Genomic DNA, 10,608 nt, shown 5'->3' on the forward strand with positions numbered 1-10,608 from the left:
TTTTAAAAAAACTTACAATCTAATAACAATACTCGTGATTTTTAATAATATTTACAAAGTAAGTAAAAATCGAAACAAAAAAGTACACTAAATCGAAACTAAAATCTTAAAATCGTGAGAAAAATTCTGAGTGTTGTGAAGAAATGGGAAGGAAATGCGGATATTTATAGACTATTAGCGACGTTTGTATTTAAACCGTCGCTACTAGCGACGGTTTTATAATAAACTGTTGCCGATGTAAATATTTGCGACGGGTATAAGAAAACCGTCGCTAAATATAGCGACGATTAATGCTTAATTGTCGCTAAATTTGGCGACGGTTATTTTAAACCGTTGCTAGTTTTAAATCGGCGACGGTTTAGTAAAAACCGTCGCTATTAGCGACGGTATAAAAACTACCGTCGCTAAATTTAAATCGGCGACGGTTAAATAAACCGTCGCTAAATGATGGCGCACCCATTTTCCACGGCGTGCTTATATATGCACGAAGTTAAAAAAAATTTATTTTTTTTAAAAAAATGATTTACTATTAACAGCGCACATAAACATGCACGCCGTTAATAATATTATTAACAGCGTGCCTTTATTGTGCGCTGCGAAAATTGCATAAGTTATTAACAGCTCACATATAACTGTACGCTGCGGATATTACTATCCGCAGCGTGCTTTTAATGCACGCTGTTGATGACGTGCTGTGGAAAATCATTTTTCTTGTAGTGAACTCGCTTTATTTAAGACTTATCACACTGTTTAAACTGAAAATCTTAGTGATCACTTTACAAAGCCTGGATTTTTAAGAACCCTTGGTTCACCAGACAACACAACAAGTAACAATAACCCAACGGTTAGCTTTGTAACAACTTGACTTGGTTGAGGTAGCACATGTTGATCCTTGAATATCTGAATAAATATGGTAAGCATGTGCTTTGGTTGAGCAGTCTTAAATGTAAGCTGCTAAGTGTGCTCAAACGATATGAAGATATGAAGACTGTAGAATTTGTTAATTCAGCGACTGAAAGACTTGATTATTCAGAGTTTCCAGTATTTTTTGCATCGAATGTTCTGCATATTTATATTTGAAAAGCTCCTAGGTCGGGTTTATTTTTCAATGATCATTTGTTCTACTTCCCGAAAATATGGAAAATTCCTTTTCTATCACAGTAAGAATCATTAAATTCTCTTTAATGTTCTTTTTGCTTTTGCGACTTTAAGTCCATGTTATTGGAAAAACTGACAAACCATATTTATGTCACTTCAAGGGTTGTTAGGATATTGTGTGATATTTCCATTTGCAACATTCATCTGAACTGCTTGACTTGCAATATCCTCCTAGATGCTCAAAACTATCCGTTTGTAATGTGGTTGGAAAGAGACGGTTTGAATCTTTGTACAACATTAGATTTTCAGACCGGTCAGTTTGTCAGATGATCTCCTATAGCTGGAGTTCAATAATAGTTGTTTGACATTTTAACATAATGTCTTGAACTTCTAAACATCTTGAAATGCCTGAATTTATCTAGCGGTCTGAAAAACCTATTTTACAAAAAAGAGAATCTTGAAACAGTTCGATTTTCTTTATTTTGTCATTAATCACCAAAACTTAAGAATAATAAAAATATTCTACCAATTTCCTTCTTTTGGTGATGAAAAAGCCAAGCCGCAAAACTATACAATTAGTTACAAAAATATATCAAAACTGAAATTTAAGGAGAAACTAATTGTATTTCATTGAGATAATGAAATGACAATTTTACAAGTGCGTAAAAAAAATTAAAAGCCTATTACACCTACAAAGTTAAAGAAAAATTATCTTCTAATGTTTGAATCGCCACTGCCTCCACCCCTTCTCCTCCGATCTTCTTCAGGCTGCCTTTTGTCTTATTCAATTTTAGCTCTGTCAGCACTTCTCTTGTGCTCTGTTAGCCTTTTTTAGTCCACTTCTTCCCCCATTTCGACATAACCACGTTTCATGTGATCAAGAATTTCTTGCAATTGACTCCCGATGGTCGTTTGGAGATGATCAAATCGGGTGTCCAAGTTCCATTGGGATCGAGTTATTTGACTTACTAGAGTTATATCAAACTTTAGTTTGACGCTTGGCTGTGATTAGATCAGTGGTGAGAAGTATGAAGTTCTTGTTCAGATAACCAAGATCGCATAGAATATCTCTCCGAAAATTTTCAATGGCCACGATATGAGCAAACTACTTGATCTCGACATTGTTGACGGTTGTGGAAAGATTCTTGATTTGCGTTTGAACTTGATCTAATAGAACCTTGGAGAAATTATCATTGAACTCGGAAAATAAATTTAGATTGATATCAGACGGAGAGCCTTCTTCAAGAATAGGAGAGCCTGATTTGAGATATAAAGGATGGAGAAGAGGAATAAAATAGACTTTTTCTTGTGGATCAACGGTTGAGACAACGACTGGAATTTGTGGATCTTCGAGCCGTTGTTCAGCCACCATATGCTTTTTGTCCTTTTCTGCACTGTGAACAACCATATCCGAACCGGTCAGCTTTTCGGGAGAAAGAGTATGATATGCTTGAATTTTTGTACCATCCAAAGACGTTGGAATTGATCCATATGAACTCATTACATCCCAACGGTTTGGTATTGAAGCATGGAAGATGAAGGATCCATCTTGGATTGATCAATGTCAAATTGTCACAATGATTTGACAACTTCATCCACAGAGAATAGAAGAACCTCTAGGAGATCTTGAGGAATTTGGATTTGGGGAGGAGAAGATTGAGTGGCATTTGTAGCATATTATGCCTGATGTTCTAAGTTAGTGGCCGGAATTATTTTATTACAATTTCTTCTGCAGTGGCTAGTTTTGTATAAGTTTTCCCTTCTCCAAGTTCAAACTTCAAACTCGACATAATTTCCTTCTTCCTCTTCAATTGTTTGCAACTCATTTTCCTGTCTCTTAAAATTTACCTTCATAGACCAACAGAGTGCATCCATATCAAGTTGGTTTATTATGGATGCGTCATCTTTGGCAGTTGGGCTATGAACCACAAAGTTCACCAACCGTTGTTGAATATAGAGGTGCATAAGACTTTCTTTCAGTTCTATCTCGATGAAGTCTTTTCGTTAGAGAGTTTCAGAGTTAATTTGATTTTCTTTCCATTTGCTTATATATTTTTTGAGGACAACAACTTCATTAACCCTCTTTCCTTTTGGATACATCAAAATGTACAATGGTCCGGACATCTATCAAACAGTCAAAATCTGCAATTTTTTTCTTTGTCATTTTGATTGATCCGATCCATCCTGAGGTTGTGGCTCCGGTTTTATTGACTCTGATGTAATACAATCTTCATTTTAATAATATTTTACGATTTTATTTGATTATTACATTATACTTTATCTGTATACCCACGCAAGCTACATAGATAAAATCCTTAAATATACAATAGGTACCATAAGGTCTGCCTCTCAACGTAAGACCATGAAACTCATTAAGAAGTGTACCGTATATTCTAAACAGGTTCCTAGTTGATTCAGCTACCTAAAACAAGGATAAAGGTCGCTCGAGCTTGAGACTAACATATGTGGTGTAAACGCCATGTTTCATTGGCAAGGACATGAAGATGTCCATTCACACATATGGGTGATCATATGATGATGCACTGAACAACTCTCCCTCGGACTGTCCAAGTGGTTCTAACTTATCGAGTGGAATAGTCCATAGTTATGGTTGTACACCTTTAGTCCTTTGACCAGGGACAATGTAGAGGCTATACGTACTAGCATGCACTTTGATCTTTTTACCAATTCTATCAAGGGTCATCAGGTGGCCAGGTTGGGTGTAATTTCGAAATACGTAGGAGCAAAGGCATTGTAGTTGGGGATTCACCGTTCGCCTACGGGTGAAGATATCTTATGTGATCTTATGAGTTAATAATGCAAGGAGTTTCTGGCCAGAGCAAGAAGTGTGCTTTAGGAAAATGTGTTTTCCTAGTTGCACATACCATGTCACTATTAGTACTCAAAGATAAATTGCATCGTTATCGAATTCATATGCAACTCTCGATATACCAATGGTTGCAGATTCGATCGGGATATATGTGTTGAAGGGTCCGTACTGTACGCTAACCTTGACTAAAGTTTCTTGCAGGCACTATCAGTGATACCTAGGGGATCATGGGGCGATGCTACTAGACGCTCTCACCATGATCCGATGGGTGCAATCAGAAATGAGTTCTGACATTCTTAATCAAGGAGTTGATGAAAAGAATGAGGTTAATGAGGGTAAACCCGAATAAGGATAAATGTTATTATGAATCACATGGAGATGTGAACTCACGGCTAGCTGTATCCTTGAACCATTGAGGGTCACACAAGTATCGAATTCTGTGTTCCCGTTGAGATAGTCAAATTTCAAGAAGTTGAAATTTGGTGACTATAATTTGATAGAGATCAAACATGAAGCTTATAAAGGAGTTTATGAGCTGATTCCATATGATGAAAGAAATGAAAGTTGGCATGATTGTTAAATAAGGAAGGTGAGTGGAATTGCCTGTTTTGTGAAGGAGTTCACTAAAACTGGCAGTTGCCCAATATGGTAAGTGAAAATTTTGATCTTCGAAATTTTCATTTTCGGTTTTTATTATAGGAACAAGACTTGTATCCTTGATACATCGTTGCTCTCGAATCGTCGATCGGGGTTATAATAAGTTCAGAATCATTTATTTAGTGAATTGAGAATTTACTGATTAAATGATTGTACTACTAGTAGTGACTACTAACATATACAAATTCTCATAAATGTTCTAGAGAAGTCTAAAATTAACTTAAGAATCAATAATTATTGGTTAACGATTAATTTATAATCAATTAGCATAAAACCATGATTTTGAATCATGGAACTCTCTGCCAATATAAAAAGGGTTGGGAAAATTTAGGCCATGTGATTTTCTTCCACCGCCGCGCCGCTTCGTCTCCGAATTTTAGAAATTCGGAGGCTACAGTCTCAACGCTCAAATCGCTTGCGATTTCTAGTACAATCCACGCGAGGAACAAAGATTCTGATCATAGACCTAATTAGACGATCAAAGTTGAAGAGCCGTTCGAAGGGATTTACAAGAAGAGTTATCTCAACATAAAATTCGGAATAGTTTGGAGTTCAGCGTTTAGAACGCAAAGATATAATTCTTAGAACACCCTATGAATGTTTTTGAACACACGATGCCCAAGAATAAAAATTTTAAACTTCCGCTGCGTTTTGGATGCGAGAATTCGATACACCAACATATTCCAAGTTGAAATTTTGGAGCTGGCACGAGGATTTTCTTTTCTTTTTCCTTGGGATAGATCAGAGGTAATCCACAAAGAGTATAAGAAGTGTCATGCTTAGCAGTTGTGACACCCTTTGACAAAGAAGATATGAGAACGACTGGGATTGGGGCAGGAACCAAATGAGTGTTGATATGCTTGGTCAATTTTGGGACATGTTTTTGTAATGTAAATTTTTTATGCTCATGGGAAAAATTGAGATAAAAATTTTGCATGCTACATTGTCGCTTTGTTTTGAGTAGGAATTTTATTTTTTCTTCTATCTACTTCTCACTTGGTCATGTGCATAAATTGGTCTCATTAACATTTTTCTGAAATGACGAACATCATGGTATGCACAAAGAGGAGAAGATCGATAATTTCTGAAATAGCAAGCTCTCATGGTAAATCCAAAGCCCAAATCGATACTCTGCTGCTTAGTTTATTGTGTGAAGGATTGATTTATCAAAGCCAATCGAGTGGTCGACATTCAGGGGGAGATGATACTATCAAGCAACAAGATGCGATTCATGACACTTTAACCCCGAATGGTTGGTAGGTATTCCTTTGTTTGTTTCAACACAAAGGGGAAGTATTTATATTTCTGGTGTACTGGTAAGTACTAGTAGGTGTGGTTGTGTCTAAAATAATCCAAAGAGGGATATTGTTAATCGGTAGGTTTATTTTGTCTTGTTTTGGAATTACATTTTGGCTTATTTATCTTTTGGTTGATAATTCAAATTATGTGTGTTTGAATAATCTTTTGAATTCTTGGATTATATCAGTAAGATATTTTGTTTTTGTTGGACTAGTGATATTCAAGTTTATGATTAGCTTTGTTATCTTGATTGTAAAACCTACAAATTCTAAACTCAGATATTATTTTGTAATTGAAAGTTGTATTAGGTTATCCAAGATTTTTATCTTATTATTAAATATTATTATGCCTATCTAAAGTTTTGCAGGATAATTAAATCGTTATACAATATCTATGGAGCTCGAAATTTAAGATGATATTATGCATATGTTTTGATTTTGGGATAAATAAATATGCCAAGATCTCAGAATTTAACTGAGGAGATATTGGATATAAATAAGTGAATATCGAAAATTTTGAGACATAATTTCAAAATTTAAAAAGAAAATGCTAGATAAAGGTATAAAATTTGAAATAAAGTTGATATAAACATAGATCAGGATAAAAAGAGATCAAGCAGAGCAGAAGATAATGAAATCTTAGATTTCGAAATTTTCATGTATATATATGCATAATTTTCTAAAATGGAGACATAGATGAAAGTCTACACGATGAGAAAATACATGCATGGGTAATTCAAAAGTTTGCATACCAAGATTTCAAGAAAATCAAGAGTCCTGTTTTATGGATAAATTATCAACAAATTCGAAAATAATAATGGAAAATTTTGAAATTTAAGGGCAAAGATTAAATTGTATTGCCAAATAAAAAGATCTGCTGGATGGTGGAAATTAGACCTGGAATTCAAAATTCTAGACCTAGCTAATGATTATTTTCGAAATTTTATCCAAAGAGATGGATCAAAATGGATAAATTATCCTATATTCAAAGTTTAGTTCAAAAGTTTAAACGCGAAGATAATACACGATCAGGATAGCAGTCAGACCCTATAAATAGGAGGAGCTTCCAATTCGAAAATCACACCAGAAAATTATACCAAATTTCGAAAGTTTCTCCCTAGTGCTCTCAAGAAATTTAGAGATTTTGCTCTCCCAGTTTTGCCGAGTATCAAAGCTCTGCTGCAGTCTAGATCTAGGAATGATTCAAAAATCCTAGTGAATGAAATCGCCCTTCACGTTTTTAGCATCCACATATAAGGTAAGTGGACTTATTTTAAAAGTATATATTTGATTATAAGTATTCTCGGTTTTTGAAAGTTTCGGTCGAGCACCGTTGTTCTGTTTCTACCCACTTTTTATACGATTATCATATATGTTTTTGGCACTGTGAAGATTCAACTGGATATGGGTGAAAATCTCAATGCCTGATAACTTATGGCCCTTACATGGTCGGATTGTAACCGTTATAAGGCCTCGCTTCCTTAGAGGAGTAAAAACTAGGGGCTGATATCAGTAAATTATATAAAATAGATGAATCTCAGTGCTTAGGCCAAAATATGCTTATGTTGATGCTGATGATATGTTATGAGAATTATGTTATGTATGATATGATATGTTGTTTTAGGAAATCATGTGTATTTGTTATGTACGTGTTCGAACAGCCTCCACTTGCTGAGTGATAAGTGATGATCATATCACTCACCTCTTACTCTCATTCCTCAGATAAGCCCGAAAAGCAGATGGAGGAAGAGGACCAATTTTGGGGTTGGTGATGGACACAAATACGAGTCATTTGAGTTTATGTTCATTTTAAGTTTTATTTGAGTTTTCGTTGCAAAAGTTTCCGCATATTTTTTTTACGTTGTAAAGACAATTTAATGATCGATTGTGAGAAATGAACTGATTTTGGTTTATATTATTCTACGAGGCTTGTTGTTTGGCAATTATGTAATTGTTGAACAACACCGGTGTCGACTAACCTCGGTCTCGAGGCGTGATATTAAAGTGGTATCAGAGCCGCCAGGTTCATGATCTGGTTGAGAAAAATTTTACAAAAAAAAAAAATTTTGGTAAGATTTTGGAAGAAGGCCAATGCAATCGTATCCGAGACGACCCAGAGAGTCAATGTGTATATTTTCAGAGTATCGATGTTCTTCTAGGCGAATGTGTATATTTGCTATCAGGTTAAATGTATTTGGTGAGAAAAGTATTGAGACATCGTTGGCCGCCATTGTTGGAGCTCCAACAAACTTCTTGACAACGCGTGTCGGAGCTCAAGTGAATCTCTATTGGCCCTTCTACGAGTTTTATTCAACTTCTGATGGACTTTCATGGACTGTTCTTTAATTTAAAAATTGAATTATCTCTATATTTTTAAATCAGTTCAAGTTTCAATTTTTGGATTTTTTTTTTAAAATTTATCTAATATTCATTTCGTGTTGTTTGCAATCAAATTTCAACAAACGAGTTCGAATCTAAATAATTCTTATTTTTCTGTATATAAGTACCATTCACTCTTTGATTATTATTGCTTCAATATATCATAGTAATATTTTAATTTTCAACATTTGATTTCTCAATTAAGTTCTTATGGAATCTAAAAGAAAAATTAAAGCGATGGGATAATTAATTAACAAATTGGACATGCACAAATTAACACGTACCTACCGACAATTAATACTCGAAAATACTCACAATTTGCATGGTTCACGCAGTCACAAGCAAACACGCCGAATATATTTATGAGATTTACGACCCTAAAAAAAGATAGAAATAATATTAATCAATTATCAATTTGAAATTAACTAAAGGGACAATCTTTGTGTCGTTGAACACATGTTGTGGCGAGACTTAATTCAATTAATCTAAGGTTCCCTTGCAAGTAAATGAATTAATTAATAAATTTGGACAACTAACTGATATGAAAGAGCAATGATGCCTCAAATAATGTGATTATACTTCATGTCTAGTCCTTATTTTCCCTAAGAATCTTATACTTTTTGGCAAAAGATAAATTGACACAAAGTATAAAGTCTTTGTGCTTGATCAGTTCACAATAATTCATGCTTAAAACGAATTTGATATATGACATTAGTTTAAGAGTGCAGCCGAGTGCAGCTCGAGCTCGAGTATCATACTACTCGAGGTCGATTTGAAAAAGAATTTAAAATACTCGAACTCGAGCTCGACTCGACTCCACTTTACTCGAATATTAATTTTGAAGCTCGAGCTCGAATCGATAAGGTATCAAGTTAGTCGAGCTAGAGATAGCAAAACTCGATTTCGATTTTATTCTAATTTTAAAAATATATATAAACATATATGTGTGTGTGTGTAATCGAGTAGCTCACGAACAACTCGAACAGACCCATCATACGCTCGAACTTGATTCGATTACAAGCTCGAGGTACTCGAGATCGCTCGACTCGACTCGACTCGATAATGTATCAAGTTACCTGAGCTCGAGCTCGAGTTTTGACCGAGCTTGAGTAGGTCTACTCGTTTGCAACTTTATGTGACACAATCGAGTCCTAAATTATACGTGTAATGTTAGAGTAAGTGCTGATCGAGTCAACTTGTGGCTTGAGTTTTACTGACTCTTATTAAAAAATAATCTTTATTTTAATATTATTTTACAGTTTTATCTAATTTTGACAATTATTTTATCTATATATACATACACGCTGCATAGATAAATATCTTGAATATACAATAGGTATCATGAGATTTGTCTCGCAACGTAAGATCATGAAACTCATTAGGAAGTGTATCATATCTAAAGAAGTTTCTAATCGAATTAACCACCTAAAATAAAGATAATGGTCGCTTGAGTTTGAGACTATAATATGTGATGTAAACGTCATGTTTCGTTGATAAGGACATGGAGATGTCCATTCATATATATGAATAATCATTTGATGATACTTTGAATAACTCTCCTTCGTACTGTCGAAGTGAATATCACTTATCGAGTGGAATAGTTTGTGGTCATGGTTATATACTATTATTAGTCATTTGACTCAGGACAACGTAGAGGCTCTACGTACTAGCATGCACTTTGGTCCGTTTAGCGACTTTATTGAGGGTCATCAGTTGACGAGGTCAGGTGTATTTTTGAAATACGTAAGATCCAATGCATTGCAGTCGGAGATTTGCCGTTTGCCTAAGAGTAAAGTATCTTATGTGATCTGATGAGTTAATAGTGTAATAAATATCCGGACAGAGTAAGACATGCATTTTGGAAAGGTATTTCCTCAATTGCACATATCATATCATTGTTATTATTCAAAGATATATTACATCATTATCGAATTCATTTACAACTCTCGATATATCAATGATTGTAGATTCGATCGGAGTATATGAGTTGAAAGTATCATACTGTACACCAAACATAACTTAAGCTTTTAAAGGTTCTATCAGTGACAACTAGGGGTTTTGGACATGGAACCATATATGGCTCATATAGATCAATTAGCTTTCGATTATTGATCATCCTTTATAATTTATAATTCATATGATATATTATAAATAACCACTATGTACGTTATTATTAATATAATAATAAGAGTTGTATGAATATGGAAAACATACAAACAAACATGTCACGAGATTTTGAAACTAACGATTAAAAAAATTTCAAAATTAAAATCTCTTATTTTGGATAAAATTCAAATTTTAAATCAGACCCATTAAAAAGAAAATTAAAGAATTTTTTTTATTGTC

Source organism: Primulina huaijiensis, chromosome 14 (genome assembly GCF_012295235.1).
Source record: "Primulina huaijiensis isolate GDHJ02 chromosome 14, ASM1229523v2, whole genome shotgun sequence".
NCBI lineage: Eukaryota > Viridiplantae > Streptophyta > Magnoliopsida > Lamiales > Gesneriaceae > Primulina > Primulina huaijiensis.